The following is a 19,641-nucleotide window of genomic DNA, read 5'->3' as shown; positions in this document are numbered from 1 at the left end:
GGGCAGATGCTTTCCTGATCACCTTATTGTTTTGAGAAATGTCTCACTAGGCCCCAAATAGCTCTTCAATCTCCTGGGATTTTCATGCACAACTGTCGTTAGGGTTTTTCTCAGTATGGTGCAATAAAGAGTACGGTGCAGCCTCAGGTTTGCTTCAATGCCACAGCTTATTTGAGTGTTGTTGCTCACAATGTGTATCCCTTCATGGCCACAATTTACCACATTCTAAAGCTATGTCGAGCATGATAATGCACCATGTGCCAAAGTCCTCTCAAACTGGTTTCATAAACATGGCAATGAGATCAGTGTTCTTTAGCAGCCTTTAAAGTCACCAGATCTAAATCCAACAGAACACATTTGGGATGTGGTAGAACAAGATATTCACAGCATGAAAGTGCAACTGAAAAATCTGCAGGAACTTCATGATGCAGTCATGTCAACTTGGACCAATCTCAAATAAATGTTTCCAGTATCTTGTGGAATTCATACCATGAAGAATTGAGGATGTTTTGAGAGAAAAGGGAGGCCCTACCTAGTATTAGTATAATCCAATTTTATTTATGAGAGTTAACAAGTATGATCCTTTTGGCTTCAAACAGTGACTGGGACATGTGGTGCAGGTGTTGATGAGGCTGTTGGGTTAAAATCAACTAAAACTGGGCTAGTTGGTTTTAAAAAGTTAATATTACTAGCTTGTTTCCAGTCTAGTGGACATTTGTAGGTTTTAAATACAATAGCAAAAACTGCATGATGTTAATCAAAGCCAGTTCAGAGAGACGAGAGAGAGGATAATTTAATAGATGACATATTAACATAGGCTAAATATTATCCAGTTAACAAGTTGTCTTTGATTCTCTAGAATAGTTTTTCCCAACCCTTGTCCTGGAGGCCCAATGCTCTGCACATTTTGGTGTTCTTCTGATAAACACACCTGATCCAACTAATGAGAGCATTAGCAACTCCCTACTGAGTTGGAGTGGATGGTTAAAGCCCTAAAATATGCAGGGCAGTGGCCCTACAGGACCAGGGTTGGGAAACACTACACCAAAGTGTGTAATATGATGTGTTTTGGAAACACAGTAAATTGTAAATCTTGAATAAAACTCTGTCTTTCTGTTTCCTCAGGTCGGTGAGACGGCACACCCGTCTCATGGAACAGCGGTCTCAGGAATACTCCAGTACGCTGCAACGTGACTCCCCTACACAACGGGCTTCCAAGTAAGTCCAAACTCTTTGAGAGGTCCCAGTCTCTCATTTCGGACATATGAGGAATACAGAGAGGCAGTTCACCCCCAGAAGAGAGTAACTGCTACAGATCTAGTTATATCACCACAACACCTGATTGTATTTATAGAGCACTTTTTATGCAGGTAGCAGCTCAAAGGACTTTACAGACAGTGTTTAGTAATAGTACTAAACAAATAAATAAATTCTAAGATAAACTTTCATTTAAAATAAGCAGAGACAATCACAGATTCAATGAAAAATATAAATGAAAAATGCAATTAAAATCTAAATTAAAAATGTGAGCACCAGGCTTAAATAGTTGAATTGAGTTCCACAGTTTAGAAGCAGAATAACAGTAAGAGTCTCATGTATTTTACAAAGGTATCCGCAGAAGGCCAGAATCTGCAGATTTAAGATTACATGTTGGAACATAAATAGATGAACACTCAGTGAGGTATGCAGGTGTTTTAGAGCTTTAAAAACTAGTAAAAGAACTTTGAAATCTAGTACAAGTAGGCATTGCAGTTCTTTTAAAATGTGTTTGTTTTGTTAGGATCTGTGCTGCTGCAGTTTGTTGTACAGGATGTGTTGTTTTCTTGGGGACTCCACTAAAAAGAGCATTACAGTATTAAATAATTCTGCTCGTAAGGACTACATGGACAGGTTTTTCTGCGTCACTTTGGGATGGAAAAGCAGTACATTATTTTATACTATTACATATTCATTTATTAATATTTTCAAAATTTAAATAGCAAACTGCAACTTACATAGAAAGCACAATGGTCTAGTTTCTCACAAAGTACCATAAACTGCATAGCATTTGCATAGTTATGAACATCTCTGAATAACATTACCTAGATGTAACATACAAAGAGAAAATCAAAGGCCCTAAAACTGAGCCCTGTTGTACTCCACAATAAATATAACAATTATAATTAACCCCTTACATGGCCAGGGCCTGCTGGCAGGCCAAAAGTTTTATTACACACTTCTATAACCTAAGAATAGCTCAACTATTTTGCTTTAAAGTCACTGTAGTTACCCATTAGAACTTTCTCAGAGTTTGAACCGGGGTGATGTTGCTGCTACTTACTATAAGTTGTCTGCTGTTTTGATTATGGACGTAGATTGCACAATATAGCAAAAATACTGAATTGTGTACTCTTTCTAGCAGACACAGTTGACATGCATTGTGCAGCAAATTGTAAAAATAGGCACAAAGCATATTTTTACACCTGTAGCACGTAATCGCAGAGGTAACATTGATTAACATAGCATGTTGCGCTTTGGTTACTGTGCTTGGGATAAAGTGGGCTTAAGACTAGGATACCAGGATTTTGTGAATCAGGCCATTCACATTGCTGTCATTACTATTTTCTGAGGATCTATGAAGAAAAACACATGGTGAGTCCACTGTGTCTTTCGGTTATCAGAGATTTTCTCATTTAGCTCATGATTTCATATGAAGCTTTTAGCTGGAGTCACTGGTGTGACCGACTTTATTCTGAGGTAATTGTGAAAAAATAGAATACAAATGGAATTAAATTCCATATTTTAGTGGATATTCCATGACTGACAACATGTGGTTTGATGCTCTGTAGCAGCCGTTTTGTAAAATGCATTTTTCATTAAAATGTCTCTGGTGTTCCTTTATTATGTGTAACACCAATGAGGATCAGTAACACCACTGACCCTTATGGAGAGATAGAACAGTGGACGTTTCTGTAGAATGACCCAAATACTAAAATTTAGCAAATCTTTTAAATCTTTTACATTAAAACCTTCATCAGCATCTCTCTTTCTGTTTCCTTAGGTCAGTGTCGTGGCAGGTTCCTCTTTCAGGAGAATGGTCTCAAGACTCTTTCACTAACTCGGTTTCTGAGTAAGTCCAAACTCTTTTCATTTTATACCCCTTTTAATAGAGCTGTCCAACCCTGTTTAAAGATTGTTAATTATAAACACTTGGAGCACATATGAGGAATACAGATCACTGGCGGAAGAGAGAGTAACTGCCATAGATCTTACAGTAGTTACACCATGACACCTGCTCATTGATATGATAAATATATGATACATTTTAAACACTTTTGAAGCCATTATAAAATACTTGACTGTGCACATTAACTATATTTTGTATTAAGGTGGCAATTTTTCTCAGTTTTGTAAAAGCAGTAAATGATGCAAGGCTTTTACAGAGATTTCACCCTGCTTTGTGTCATGCAAAACCATGGAAACACACAGAATCTCATTTCGTATTGCTCTAGTATCACAAAACAAAGACATAAATGAAACCAAAAAGCCCAAATAGAACAGAGAACAGCGTGATTTAGAAAGTTTGTGGACATTTTCACAGTTATTGTACATCATAAAATCTGCCCAATCACTTGTTACCTTTTACCTGTACCTGCTACAGAAGAATGATTGCCTTATTTCCTGGGCAGATGCTTTCCTGATCACCTTATTGTTTTGAGAAATGTCTCACTAGGCCCCAAATAGCTCTTCAATCTCCTGGGATTTTCATGCACAACTGTCGTTAGGGTTTTCTCAGTATGGTGCAATAAAGAGTACGGTGCAGCCTCAGGTTTGCTTCAATGCCACAGCTTATTTGAGTGTTGTTGCTCACAATGTGTATCCCTTCATGGCCACAATTTACCACATTCTAAAGCTATGTCGAGCATGATAATGCACCATGTGCCAAAGTCCTCTCAAACTGGTTTCATAAACATGGCAATGAGATCAGTGTTCTTTAGCAGCCTTCAAAGTCACCAGATCTAAATCCAACAGAACACATTTGGGATGTGGTAGAACAAGATATTCACAGCATGAAAGTGCAACTGAAAAATCTGCAGGAACTTCATGATGCAGTCATGTCAACTTGGACCAATCTCAAATAAATGTTTCCAGTATCTTGTGGAATTCATGCCATGAAGAATCGAGGATGTTTTGAGAGCAAAGAGAGGCCCTACCTAGTATTAGTAATCCAATTTTGTTTATGAGAGTTAACAAGAATGATCCTTTTGGCTTTTTAAAGTTTTTGGTTTTTAAAAGTTAATATTACTAGCTTGTTTCCAGTCTAGTGGACATTTGTAGGTTTTAAATACAATAGCAAAAACTGCATGATGTTAATCAAAGCCAGTTCAGAGAGACGAGAGAGAGGATAATTTAATAAACGACATATTAACATAGGCTAAATATTATCCAGTTAACAAGTTGTCTTTGATTCTCTAGAATAGTTTTTCCCAACCCTTGTCCTGGAGGCCCAATGCTCTGCACATTTTGGTGTTCTTCTGATAAACACACCTGATCCAACTAATGAGAGCATTAGCAACTCCCTACTGAGTTGGAGTGGATGGTTAAAGCCCTAAAATATGCAGGGCAGTGGCCCTACAGGACCAGGGTTGGGAAACACTACACCAAAGTGTGTAATATGATGTGTTTTGGAAACACAGTAAATTGTAAATCTTGAATAAAACTCTGTCTTTCTGTTTCCTCAGGTCGGTGAGACGGCACACCCGTCTCATGGAACAGCGGTCTCAGGAATACTCCAGTACGCTGCAACGTGACTCCCCTACACAACGGGCTTCCAAGTAAGTCCAAACTCTTTGAGAGGTCCCAGTCTCTCATTTCGGACATATGAGGAATACAGAGAGGCAGTTCACCCCCAGAAGAGAGTAACTGCTACAGATCTAGTTATATCACCACAACACCTGATTGTATTTATAGAGCACTTTTTATGCAGGTAGCAGCTCAAAGGACTTTACAGACAGTGTTTAGTAATAGTACTAAACAAATAAATAAATTCTAAGATAAACTTTCATTTAAAATAAGCAGAGACAATCACAGATTCAATGAAAAATATAAATGAAAAATGCAATTAAAATCTAAATTAAAAATGTGAGCACCAGGCTTAAATAGTTGAATTGAGTTCCACAGTTTAGAAGCAGAATAACAGTAAGAGTCTCATGTATTTTACAAAGGTATCTGCAGAAGGCCAGAATCTGCAGATTTAAGATTACATGTTGGAACATAAATAGATGAACACTCAGTGAGGTATGCAGGTGTTTTAGAGCTTTAAAAACTAGTAAAAGAACTTTGAAATCTAGTACAAGTAGGCATTGCAGTTCTTTTAAAATGTGTTTGTTTTGTTAGGATCTGTGCTGCTGCAGTTTGTTGTACAGGATGTGTTGTTTTCTTGGGGACTCCACTAAAAAGAGCATTACAGTATTAAATAATTCTGCTCGTAAGGACTACATGGACAGGTTTTTCTGCGTCACTTTGGGATGGAAAAGCAGTACATTATTTTATACTATTACATATTCATTTATTAATATTTTCAAAATTTAAATAGCAAACTGCAACTTACATAGAAAGCACAATGCTCTCACAAAGTACCATAAACTGCATAGCATTTGCATAGTTATGAACATCTCTGAATAACATTACCTAGATGTAACATACAAAGAGGAAATCAAAGGCCCTAAAACTGAGCCCTGTTGTACTCCACAAGAAATATAACAATTATAATGAATCCCTTACATGGCCAGGGCCTGCTGACAGGCCAGAAGTTTTATTACACACTTCTATAACGTAAGAATAGCTCAACTATTTTGCTTTAAAGTCACTGTAGTTACCCATTAGAACTTTCTCAGAGTTTGAACCGGGGTGATGTTGCTGCTACTTACTATAAGTTGTCTGCTGTTTTGATTATGGACGTAGATTGCACAATATAGCAAAAATACTGAATTGTGTACTCTTTCTAGCAGACACAGTTGACATGCATTGTGCAGCAAATTGTAAAAATAGGCACAAAGCATATTTTTACACCTGTAGCACGTAATCGCAGAGGTAACATTGATTAACATAGCATGTTGCGCTTTGGTTACTGTGCTTAGGATAAAGTGGGCTTAAGACTAGGATACCAGGATTTTGTGAATCAGGCCATTCACATTGCTGTCATTACTATTTTCTGAGGATCTATGAAGAAAAACACATGGTGAGTCCACTGTGTCTTTCGGTTATCAGAGATTTTCTCATTTAGCTCATGATTTCATATGAAGCTTTTAGCTGGAGTCACTGGTGTGACCGACTTTATTCTGAGGTAATTGTGAAAAAAATAGAATACAAATGGAATTAAATTACATATTTTAGTGGATATTCCATGACTGACAACAGGTGGTTTGATGCTCCGTAGCAGCCGTTTTGTAAAATGCATTTTTCATTAAAATGTCTCTGGTGTTCCTTTATTATGTGTAACACCAATGAGGATCAGTAACACCACTGACCCTTATGGAGAGATAGAACAGTGGACGTTTCTGTAGAATAACCCAAATAATAAAATTTAGCAAATCTTTTCAATCTTTTACATTAAAACCTTCATCAGCATCTCTCTTTCTGTTTCCTTAGGTCAGTGTCGTGGCAGGTTCCTCTTTCAGGAGAATGGTCTCAAGACTCTTTCACTAACTCGGTTTCTGAGTAAGTCCAAACTCTTTTCATTTTATACCCCTTTTAATAGAGCTGTCCAACCCTGTTTAAAGAGTGTTAATTATAAACACTTGGAGCACATATGAGGAATACAGATCACTGGCGGAAGAGAGAGTAACTGCCATAGATCTTACAGTAGTTACACCATGACACCTGCTCATTGATATGATAAATATATGATACATTTTAAACACTTTTGAAGCCATTATAAAATACTTGACTGTGCACATTAACTATATTTTGTATTAAGGTGGCAGTTTTTCTCAGTTTTGTAAAAGCAGTAAATGATGCAAGGCTTTTACAGAGATTTCACCCTGCTTTGTGTCATGCAAAACCATGGAAACACACAGAATCTCATTTCGTATTGCTCTAGTATCACAAAACAAAGACATAAATGAAACCAAAAAGCCCAAATAGAACAGAGAACAGCATGATTTAGAAAGTTTGTGGACATTTTCACAGTTATTGTACATCATAAAATCTGCCCAATCACTTGTTACCTTTTACCTGTACCTGCTACAGAAGAATGATTGCCTTATTTCCTGGGCAGATGCTTTCCTGATCACCTTATTGTTTTGAGAAATGTCTCACTAGGCCCCAAATAGCTCTTCAATCTCCTGGGATTTTCATGCACAACTGTCGTTAGGGTTTTCTCAGTATGGTGCAATAAAGAGTACGGTGCAGCCTCAGGTTTGCTTCAATGCCACAGCTTATTTGAGTGTTGTTGCTCACAATGTGTATCCCTTCATGGCCACAATTTACCACATTCTAAAGCTATGTCGAGCATGATAATGCACCATGTGCCAAAGTCCTCTCAAACTGGTTTCATAAACATGGCAATGAGATCAGTGTTCTTTAGCAGCCTTCAAAGTCACCAGATCTAAATCCAACAGAACACATTTGGGATGTGGTAGAACAAGATATTCACAGCATGAAAGTGCAACTGAAAAATCTGCAGGAACTTCATGATGCAGTCATGTCAACTTGGACCAATCTCAAATAAATGTTTCCAGTATCTTGTGGAATTCATGCCATGAAGAATCGAGGATGTTTTGAGAGCAAAGAGAGGCCCTACCTAGTATTAGTAATCCAATTTTGTTTATGAGAGTTAACAAGAATGATCCTTTTGGCTTTTTAAAGTTTTTGGTTTTTAAAAGTTAATATTACTAGCTTGTTTCCAGTCTAGTGGACATTTGTAGGTTTTAAATACAATAGCAAAAACTGCATGATGTTAATCAAAGCCAGTTCAGAGAGACGAGAGAGAGGATAATTTAATAGATGACATATTAACATAGGCTAAATATTATCCAGTTAACAAGTTGTCTTTGATTCTCTAGAATAGTTTTTCCCAACCCTTGTCCTGGAGGCCCAATGCTCTGCACATTTTGGTGTTCTTCTGATAAACACACCTGATCCAACTAATGAGAGCATTAGCAACTCCCTACTGAGTTGGAGTGGATGGTTAAAGCCCTAAAATATGCAGGGCAGTGGCCCTACAGGACCAGGGTTGGGAAACACTACACCAAAGTGTGTAATATGATGTGTTTTGGAAACACAGTAAATTGTAAATCTTGAATAAAACTCTGTCTTTCTGTTTCCTCAGGTCGGTGAGACGGCACACCCGTCTCATGGAACAGCGGTCTCAGGAATACTCCAGTACGCTGCAACGTGACTCCCCTACACAACGGGCTTCCAAGTAAGTCCAAACTCTTTGAGAGGTCCCAGTCTCTCATTTCGGACATATGAGGAATACAGAGAGGCAGTTCACCCCCAGAAGAGAGTAACTGCTACAGATCTAGTTATATCACCACAACACCTGATTGTATTTATAGAGCACTTTTTATGCAGGTAGCAGCTCAAAGGACTTTACAGACAGTGTTTAGTAATAGTACTAAACAAATAAATAAATTCTAAGATAAACTTTCATTTAAAATAAGCAGAGACAATCACAGATTCAATGAAAAACATAAATGAAAAATGCAATTAAAATCTAAATTAAAAATGTGAGCACCAGGCTTAAATAGTTGAATTGAGTTCCACAGTTTAGAAGCAGAATAACAGTAAGAGTCTCATGTATTTTACGAAGGTATCCGCAGAAGGCCAGAATCTGCAGATTTAAGATTACATGTTGGAACATAAATAGATGAACACTCAGTGAGGTATGCAGGTGTTTTAGAGCTTTAAAAACTAGTAAAAGAACTTTGAAATCTAGTACAAGTAGGCATTGCAGTTCTTTTAAAATGTGTTTGTTTTGTTAGGATCTGTGCTGCTGCAGTTTGTTGTACAGGATGTGTTGTTTTCTCGGGGACTCCACTAAAAAGAGCATTACAGTATTAAATAATTCTGCTCGTAAGGACTACATGGACAGGTTTTTCTGCATCACTTTGGGATGGAAAAGCAGTACATTATTTTATACTATTACATATTCATTTATTAATATTTTCAAAATTTAAATAGCAAACTGCAACTTACATAGAAAGCACAATGCTCTCACAAAGTACCATAAACTGCATAGCATTTGCATAGTTATGAACATCTCTGAATAACATTACCTAGATGTAACATACAAAGAGAAAATCAAAGGCCCTAAAACTGAGCCCTGTTGTACTCCACAATAAATATAACAATTATAATGAATCCCTTACATGGCCAGGGCCTGCTGACAGGCCAGAAGTTTTATTACACACTTCTATAACGTAAGAATAGCTCAACTATTTTGCTTTAAAGTCACTGTAGTTACCCACTGAATATGATTCCAACCATTTTAAAACTACACCAGTGAAAGATGCACTAAGATCACATAAAGCCGATCTTACACAACGTGGCATGTGTGGCAAATCTAAACAGCTCTGCGACGCTAGCTGTTGCACTGATGATTATTCAGTAATGTATAAGTTAACCTAATATACAGATTTATTTTTTTGAGTATGGCTATTAGCTATTAATGGTTTTGATTAGCTGATTCTTCAATTATCTCCTTCATCAGTCCATCAGACTCTAGAACTTTCTCAGAGTTTGAACCGGGGTGATGTTGCTGCTACTTACTATAAGTTGTCTGCTGTTTTGATTATGGACGTAGATTGCACAATATAGCAAAAATACTGAATTGTGTACTCTTTCTAGCAGACACAGTTGACATGCATTGTGCAGCAATTTGTAAAAATAGGCACAAAGCATATTTTTACACCTGTAGCACGTAATCGCAGAGGTAACATTGATTAACATAGCATAGGATACAAGGATTTTGTGAATCAACACTAAGTCTGAGGCCATTCACATTGCTGTCATTACCTATTTACTGAGGATCTATGAAGAAAAGCACATGGTGAGTCCACTGTGTCTTTCAGTTATCAGAGATTTTCTCATTTACCTCATGATTTCATATGAGGCTTTTAGCTGAAGTCACTGGTGTGACCGACTTTATTCTGAGGTAATTGGGAAAAAATAGAAAACAAATGGATTAAATTCCATATTTTAGTGGATGTTCCATGATTGACAACATGTGGTTTGATGCTCTGTAGCAGCCGTTTTGTAAAATGCATTTTTCATTAAAATGTCTCTGGTGTTACCTTTATTATGTGTAACACCAATGAGGATCAGTAACACCACTGACCCTTATGGAGAGATAGAACAGTGGATGTATGTGTAGAATGACCCAAATACTAAAATTTAGCAAATCTTTTAAATCTTTTATATTAAAACCTTCATCAGCATCTCTCTTTCTGTTTCCTTAGGTCAGTGTCGTGGCAGGTTCCTCTTTCAGAAGAATGGTCTCAAGACTCTTTCACTAACTCGGTTTCTGAGTAAGTCCAAACTCTTTTCATTTTATACCCCTTTTAATAGAGCTGTCCAACCCAGTTTAAAGAGTGTTGATCATAAACACTTGGAGCACATATGAGGAATACAGATCACTGGCGGAAGAGAGAGTAACTGCCATAGATCTTACAGTAGTTACACCATGACACCCTGCTCATTGATATGATAAATACATGATACATTTTAAACACTTTGAAGCCATTATAAAATACTTGACTGTGCACATTAACTATACTATATATTAAGGTGGCAAAGTTTCTCAGTTTCTCAGTTTTGTAAAAACAGTAAACGATGCAAGGCTTTTACAGGGATTTCACCCAGCTTCGCATCGTGCAGAACCACGGAAACGCAGGGAATCTCATTTCTTATTGCTCTAGTATCACAAAACAGATAAAAAAAGACATAAATGAAAGCAAAAAGCCCAGATAGAACAGACAACAGTGTGATTTAGAAAGTTTGTGGACATTTTCACAGTTATTGTACATCATAAAATCTGCCCAATCACTTGTTACCTTTTACCTGTATGACTTTTGATCACATCTTTGAGTTCAGTGTTAAATATGTCAGAGTGAACATTAAGTGAACCAAAACATAAATGCAACAATGTATAATTTTCTGCTGTGATCCGAACCAAGGGAACCAAACTACAAGTATAAAAAGTAGATTTTTTGGGGGGGGGGGCTAACAACAGGCTTTTTTGTCCGTCAGAAATTTTGATGAGTGCATGAATATGAAAGATGCTATATAAATAAACTTGCCTTGCCTTCATCAGTGTATGTTTCCACCCACATCCACACCCTAAATTTCTTACAGTCCCCAGATGGTCTCACTACAAGATCATATCTGGTCCAGCAAGCACTGAAAATATTGGTGTTTTACCTGCTCACTTATCCTCATTAACGTTACCACTAAGTAAACAAGCAGATACCAAAAAAAAACTGCAGCGAAAATTTAGCAAAGCAGTTCAAAGAAATTATTGTTTGGAAAAGCAGATACCAACCATTACTGTAACTCGAGTTCATCACTCAATGGGAACAAATTTGAACATCTCAGGTCTTTGAGTTTATAGGCTTATTTAAGGTATTTTTCCCATTGATTGTCCTCTTGTTTGCTTAGACAACTACAGATACAACTGGAAACGTACACTACGGACACACTTACCTACATCAAAACAGTGAAGGACTTTTGCAACAGAGAACCAGAATGGACCCTTTGGAGGGAGCTGGAGATAAAAAAGATGAAAGAAATCAAAAGTCGTGCAGACAAAGGCTCAGGCAGTTCCAGAAAGCAGAAGTTGGCGCAGGAGCTGGGGGAAGTTCTGAGGAACACTCTGGAGGGGCTGCAGAACCTTCAGCACTTCCTGGATGCAGTGGAGAAGCTAGCAGTCACCTCACTGTTCATGTTCGGGGATGGGATCTTCCTGCCGAGGGGTGTGAGCGCTGAGGCTGTACGATTGGTGATCTCGACAGCCAGAACCGTGTCCCCGCTCCTCATCCACTTCAAGAGAGATGATGGAGATTTCTTCTTGCCTAGTTTTGCCAACTTGGATATTCTGGTCTTCCAGCTGCACAAATACATGCGCACCACACAATGGCTATGCAAGAAATTGTGAGTGATTCATTTTTTACCACACACTACATACTGTATGTAAGTGAGAAAAAACAAATGTACGTTGTATGCGAAAGTTTGGGCAACCCTGGACAAATTACATATTTACATTTATTTTTGAAGCAAAAAAAGTAAACTGCCATCATTCGAGCTAAGCTCAGAGCTTAATTAACTCTTTAGGCCTTAATTGACTCTATAGGACTAGATAAGCAGGTCAAGAATTATCATTAGGAAGTGTCGGTTCATGACAATTCCAGAATGTAGTAAATTCTCTGACTCTTCAAACCTTGTGCTAACACTCAACAACCAGGGGCTACTCTAATCAGCTGATTGGGAATCTGACAATTAAGCTAACTGATGCCTATAAAGCAGGGAAAGCTATTAAAAAATATCAAAGTGCTTCCAGCTCGCTATTTTCCACTGTCCAATACATCATTAAGAAATGGCAGTTATACAAGATCTGTAAAACCAAGAAAACTCGCAGGTAGAACTGCTTGTATGCTGGCCTGAAAGACAAAGCAAATCCCGCAACAACAGAACCACATGTAGATAAGCCAGAAGCATTGTAAAAATAAGTTCTGTGGACTGAAAAATGGAGCTACTGGCCACAATCCCTAAAAGTATGTTTGGAGAAAAAAGTAGCATTTGATGAAAGGAACACCTTGCCAACTGTTAAACCTGAGGAAACCACAGGAAACATAACATGGGTAGATGGAAGAAAGGATTCCACTAATTTTCAGCCAATTCTTAAAGCAAATATGACAGTCAGTCAAGAAACTGAAGCTGAAAAGAGGCTGGCTTCTACAATAGGACAAGATGTTGTGAACTATAAACATTCTTCAAAGAAGAGTGGGTGAAAATTGTGATAGGGTGTCCAAACCTTTGCACATGCCACAATCACTATTATTTTGTTTTATTTTTTATTATTTTTTTGTGTTAATTAAATATGAAGTAAATTTGTGAAACATGTTATTTTTAAAATAGGTTGCTACAGAAGTTGTGTTCATTTCTTTTTACTTTAAAAACCAACATCAAATATAATATTTGGCCAGGGCTGCCCAAAATTTTGCCTTTGTGTTTGGATTAAAATAAATATTTATGTAATAAAATGTGCTTTTATTTCCTGCAGATCCAAGATCACGTTTCAGATGATAAGCGTTCAGCAGTAAGTATCATCAATATATATGTGTCATTTTGGATAAAAAAGTTATTCTTTTTTTTATGAATATTTCAAAGTCTAGGAAACCAGTAGTCTGGAAAATTAATCCTTCTGATTTTATTCCATGTGGAAAAATCAGGAAACCTTCTTTGAAGTTCAGTGTGGATATGAGAGAATCCCTGATCAATCTGACAGTCCATTTGGACCAACTAAGCAAAATCAGGTAAGAGCATTCCATCTCTTTGTACCAGTAACATTCATTCATTTAGCAGAGAGTTCTGTCCAGAGTGACTCACAAAATGTTCAAAAAAGCCACACAATACAAAACGAAAAGTGCAAAGTATTGGTCCTTTTGGATGGTTTTGATTTTATACTCTGTACTACTCAACAACAGTTTAGTTTATTTCCTTTCTTTCAGAATGGACGAGTCATTTCGGCTGACATACTTATTTGATGAAGATGCTCAGGAATTCATTGAGACATACAGTGAATGTCATCCAAGAATGTTCCAGTTCCTGTCAGATCTAGAGGGGACTGCAGTCCAGCTGGACAAAATGAAGAAGGGACTCCAGCATCTCTACTGTGGCAGGCAGTTCAGTGGGTGCTGTAGGAAGTGTCTTGTCCATCGTAGGCCTGGCTCTTGCTCCCGTCACTGCAGGAGTGTCCTTGGGCCTCACAATTACCGGGGTTGGGTTGGGGGTCACCAGCGGAGTCAATGGCTTAGTCACAGGCATCACTGAACACAAAGTCAACAAACAGCAACGGAAAAAAGCCAACAACATCCTTCATAATTTTATGGAGGATGTGCAGAAGGTTCTAGACTCTCTAGAGCAGGCAGCTAGTAGTCAGCGTCCTGTAACGCACCTGGATGACTGTGATAGGGCACATGGAAAGAAAACTCATGTTGGGAAGGTAGAGAAGAATATTAAAAACCTCATGGATGGAGTTACCAATGTAACTTTAAAGAGTGAGGGACTCGCTAGGAATGCAGCTCGTGGCATCAGCACTCCTCTGGCAATTTCAAAAGCAGCCAGGGTTGCGAGTATCACAACAAATGTTTTATTCATTGGTATTGATATTGCACTCATCTGCAAAGAAAGTGTGAGTCTGGCCAAAGGGGAAAAAAGTGAAGCGTCTCAATTCATCCGCTCCAGATCAGCTCTGTGGCGCTCCGAGATAGAGTCATGGGAAAAGATCTGGAATTCTTTGTGTAAAGAGCAAATTTTATTCAAGGAAAAACTGAGAATTCTAGAGCAGAAATTTAACGTTAATGAAGTACTTGCCGGAGTTTGCATGTTCCCCCCGGGTCTGCGTGGGTTTCCTCCAGGGTGCTCCGGTTTCCTCCCACAGTCCATGGAGTCAGACCGATTGGACACCCTAAATTGCCCCTAAGTGTGAATGTATATGTCTGTGTGTCTGCCCTGTGAGGGACTGTTGCCTTCTACCTTCCACCTATTGACTGCTGGGATAGGCTCCAGCACCCCCTGCAACCCAGAAGGATAAGCGGTTTAGAAAATGTGTGTGTATGAAATACTTGCCTGAAAATGTGTGAAAAATACTGTGCAAAAATAAATAAATAAACAAATAAATAACCTTGGCAATTCAAGACATCATATCCATTTGTGCTCAAGAATTATAAAATTACCTTGGTATTCCTTAATAACCCTGTTTACACAAACTGAATTATGTTCACTTTCTCATGATAGTTGGTTTGTACTTATTGACTGCAAAAATGAAGAAAATTAAATCTTAATATCTTAAAATCTATAAAGATTTAGTTTAAGGAATTGTGGCTAGATTTAAGTAATTTGTTCTGATATCGTGATAACAATCTAAAATTTGCCTAGCATATTAATCTTGTTTTAAGCATTTTCTTATCTGGTGCAGAAGTTTCTTCAAATGCTTTAATAGATTTCCACTTTTCAATTTCAATAATTTCAGCAATTGCTTTGATTTCAAATAAACAAAAAATGTTTTTGAAGAAGTCTTAAATCAACAGTGTAGCAGTGTTAAAATGAGATCATTCCCTTACAATGCTTCTCAAAATGGAATAAAATGTTTAAAAAAATCAAAGATATGTCAATAAACTGTCTTGCTAACTTCAAAAAGACAAACTGTTACACAGCCTAAAAAGAAATTCGAGACAAATTTACTTTTTTACTTCCTGCGTTCAGAGGAAGGAGGGAGAATGTGCGAGGTCTGAATCCAGAGAACGCAGAGGTGAATTCAACTTGGCGGTGTCCAGCTAGGCAGCTAGACAGACTTTCTCAGATTCCGTGGATATTTAACTTTGGTTCTGGGTCATCTTGCATACACTGCTACCATAGAAGGTCTTGGGAACTTGTTATTGTTATTTTTACCACATGATGGAAGTGGAGATGGAGCTGATGGAAGAGGTACACAAGCCAGCTAAGCGGAGGAAAACTGATTCTTCCCTGGACACGGATTATTTAAACACCATCCAAATACAGGTCAGTGTACTGGCATCTATCAATAAAAATAAGAGACACTAGGAATACTGCATCAGGACGTGAAAGATCTACGAACCAGTTTAGAATTTTCTCGAGAACAGATAAACGACCTCAAACGAAATAACAAGGAACTCCAAAACTCTGGCGTTACTTACCTCGCAAGTCGAGCTCATCAAAAAAGAAAATAAAGAAATGAAAGAAACCATTCTTGACAGACAAGAAACATGTGGGACAATCGCATCTTTTCTGGAATCCCTGAAAAAAATGGACAGCTCAGAAAATGAGAACTTTACAGGAGAAGGAAAAAACATACTTTACTTTTAATGTAAATCAATGAAACCAGACTTTTTTCCAAGTCATTTTGGGCTGTTTCTCTTGGTCCATTCCTCACAAAATTCACACACAATGTAAAGGGCAACAGGTGTTTTCAAATTAGGTAAAAAATGAAAAACAACATAAATGGTATGTGATGAAGATGAGAAGATTTTGTTCCAACAGCTGCAATATCTCTCTCTCTCTTTCTCTCTCTCTCTCTCTCTCTCTCTCTCTCTCTCTCTCTCTCTATATATATATATATATATATATATATATATACACACACACACACACTATATACTGTGACTGTGCTCCAGTGTCTCTTGCTCCTTTCCCCACAAGAGGGCGCTATATTCACACTTTTGAAAGTTCACTCACAGAAGTTTTTCGTAAATTTTAATGGTGTTCACATTTCATAATAATACAAAAGGAATAAAATCATGACATAATATTAGATAAAATCAGGAAGTGCCATATAGTGATGTATATATCAAGAAATATAAATGAGGGACAGTAGAAAGAATGTAAATAAAAACAGAAAACAGTGACATATAGACTCTGTTATCCTTTACATGCTTTTCATTTAAAAACAAAACAAAGAAGAGGTATGTAATATTTTACCTTATCAACTTTATTGATTTTTTAAAATATACATTAATTCAAAATTTGATGTCTGCAACACATTCCAAAAAAGTTAGGACAGGCGCTATGGTAAGACTGGGAAGTTTGTGAAATGTTCAAAACCATCTGTTTTTTGGAACGGGTGAACAGGTTTGTGAAGATCCTACCATGATTGAATTATAAAAGGAGTATTCCAAAAGTTGTTTACGGGCAAGGATGGGTCGAGGTTTGCACTTTGCGAAACACTGTGTGAGCAAGTAGTCCAACAGTTTAAGAACAGCATTTTTCAATGCACAATTGCAAGGAATTTAGAAAATCTCCGTATGTAAAGGACAAGGCCAAAACCAATAATGAATGCCTGTGACCTTTGATCCCTCAGACGGCACTGCATTAAAAATCATCATGCTTCTGTAATGAATTAACCATATGGGCTTGGGAATACTTCAGAAAACTATTGTCAGCAAATCCGTCGCCGCATCTACAAATTCAAGCTAAGACTCTACAGCACAAAGCGGAAGCCATTTATGGACAATGTTCAGAAACACTGCCAACTTCTCTGGGCTCAAGCTCAACTGAAGTGAAATCGTTTGATAGTCCACCTTTCAAATTGTTTATGGAAATAATGGACATTGCATTCTCAGGGCCAAAGAGGAAAAGGACCATCCAGATTGCTACCAGCATACAGCTCACAAGTGTTTGTCATGGTACAGGGGTGTGTTAATGTCAGTGGCATGGGGAAGCACATCTGTGAAGGCACTGTTAATGCTGAGGGGTACATTAAAATTTTGGAACAACATATTTTACAGTTGATTTGACTCCAGTTATAGTGTTGAGTTTTATTTAGTTAATGATTTAATTATTTATATACCCATTTATATTCAGTTGATAGTACATGTTAAAATGTCCACTAAATCAGTTGATAGTTTTACACTGATTTTATTTCACTTACCTCTCTCTCTCTGTCTTTCTCTCCGCTTGTCTTTATTTCTCTATTGTTTCTTGGCCCTCACTGATTCATGAGAAAGCATGTGGGAAAGTAGGCTACTCATACAGCAACATGGGGACTTAGCTAGCAATGTCATGAGTGCTCCAAATAAAAAATGAATTATGCTTTTTGCATTTTACAAGCATTATCTGTTAAGTGCCCTCATAACATCTCACATTTATATCATCAGAGCTACGGTGTATGTTATTCTATATTCTGTGTGCTTCATACCTGTATAACTCAAGAAGTCAGTCATGTAGCGTAGCAGCTTGTACAGATATAAACATAACATGGCCAAACCACAGTATCTTAGACAGCATAATGGTACAAAAATATCCAGAGGTTGTAAGAGGACCCTCTAGCAGCTGCTTATGTTGGTGATTATTAGGTAGAGCTGGCATTGGATCAGTTAAAATGATTTGTAACTCATTTGTGTTCCTTTTCATACACTTCAGCTTCTTTTGCATTTTTGACCTGTTCTCTCCACTGAGGGTAAATGGTTGCTGTAGAATTTCAACTATCCAACAGGACCAAAACTTCACAAATCCTAATATATATATATATATATATATATATATATATATATATATATATATATATATATGCGTACATACACAGTGAGCCCAAGATGGAAGATGGAGAGGTTCCTCAGGGTGTTTCTCCTACCTTGTTCGGTGCAGACCCATCAAACTCCACCCGTATTTGGGTATGCATCACACAGCTAAATCCCTCAGTCCATTTTAAATGAGCTCAGGCCCAGAGAAGGTGGCAGCATTTCTGGATCCTGTTTATATATAGTTTCTTCTTAGCATTTTTGAATTTTGACTTGCATTTGTGGATGATGTACTGTTTTCATAGAGAGTGTTTTTCAGAAGTGTTTCTGAAATGCAGTGATTTCCACTACAGAATCATACATACATACATACATCATCTAAACCGCTTATCCTTCTGGGTCGCGGTGGGGTGCTGGAGCCTATCCCAGCTGTCATTGGGCGGAAGGCAGGATACACACTACAGAATCATGTCTGTTTTTAATGCAGTGCTGTCTGAGGGCCCAAAGATCACAGCCAGCAAATACTGGTTTTTGGCCTTGTCCCTTTCATACAGAGATTTCTCCAGATTCTCTGAATCTTTTAATGATATTAAGTACCGTAGATGATGATAAACAAAAGTTCTTTTTGTTTTATGTTGAGAAACGTTATTCTTGAATTGTTGCACTATTTGATCATGCAGTCTTTCACAGAGTGGTGAACCCCTCCTCATCTTTACTTCTGAAAGACTCCGCCTCTCTGAGATGCTTTTTTTATACCCAATCATGTTACTGACCTGTTGTTAATCAACCACCAGGTGTTTTTTTAGCATTACACAACTTTACCAGCTTTACCAACTTTTGTTGCCCCCGTCCCAACTTTTTTTGGAACTTGTTGGCATCAAATTCAAAATGGGCATATTTTTTCAAAAAACAATACAATTTCGCAGTTTCAACATTTGATATGTTGTCTTTGTACTATTTGCAATTGAAATATAAGGTTTAAATGATTTGCGCATCATTGCATGTTTTTTTTTTATTTTTTGCACAGCGTCCCAACTTTTTTGGAAATGATGGACTAAAGAAGAGCTATGATATTCCTGTGAATTCACATGTTTGAAAAGTTAATTTCGACCTGTACTTGACTCAGCTGGTTAGTTCCTTGTGCTAAAGTTTAAGCAGACAATCTGTTAAGATAAGTAAATGCACTCATGGCAGCTAATACTTTCCTAATTTTAATGTTGGACGGAAGCATTTAAATTGCTGTGAGGTTTACAAGTTTGAAATTTTATTTGAATGGTTTGGGTAAACCACTTTATTGCAGATAAGACAGTCTGCTATTGGGTGCTAAAGAATTAAAAATTTGTTTTTCTTTAAGTGAACATTGAGCATTGTGTTTTTATGTTAAGAAGCTATTTGTAAAGTACAT

General features: G+C 37.4%; 1 pseudogene; it reads left to right on the top strand.

The window, feature by feature from the left end:
- The first annotated feature begins 1,125 nt into the window (after positions 1-1,125).
- LOC118802882 lies at positions 1,126-15,540 on the top strand (annotated as a pseudogene).
- Positions 15,541-19,641: the final 4,101 nt, after the last annotated feature.

The sequence above is a fragment of the Colossoma macropomum genome, unplaced genomic scaffold, assembly GCF_904425465.1.
Source record: "Colossoma macropomum unplaced genomic scaffold, Colossoma_macropomum, whole genome shotgun sequence".
NCBI classification, from domain to species: Eukaryota; Metazoa; Chordata; class Actinopteri; order Characiformes; family Serrasalmidae; genus Colossoma; species Colossoma macropomum.
Note: the sequence above shows the minus strand (reverse complement) of the source record. Positions and strands in the feature narration are given on the sequence as shown.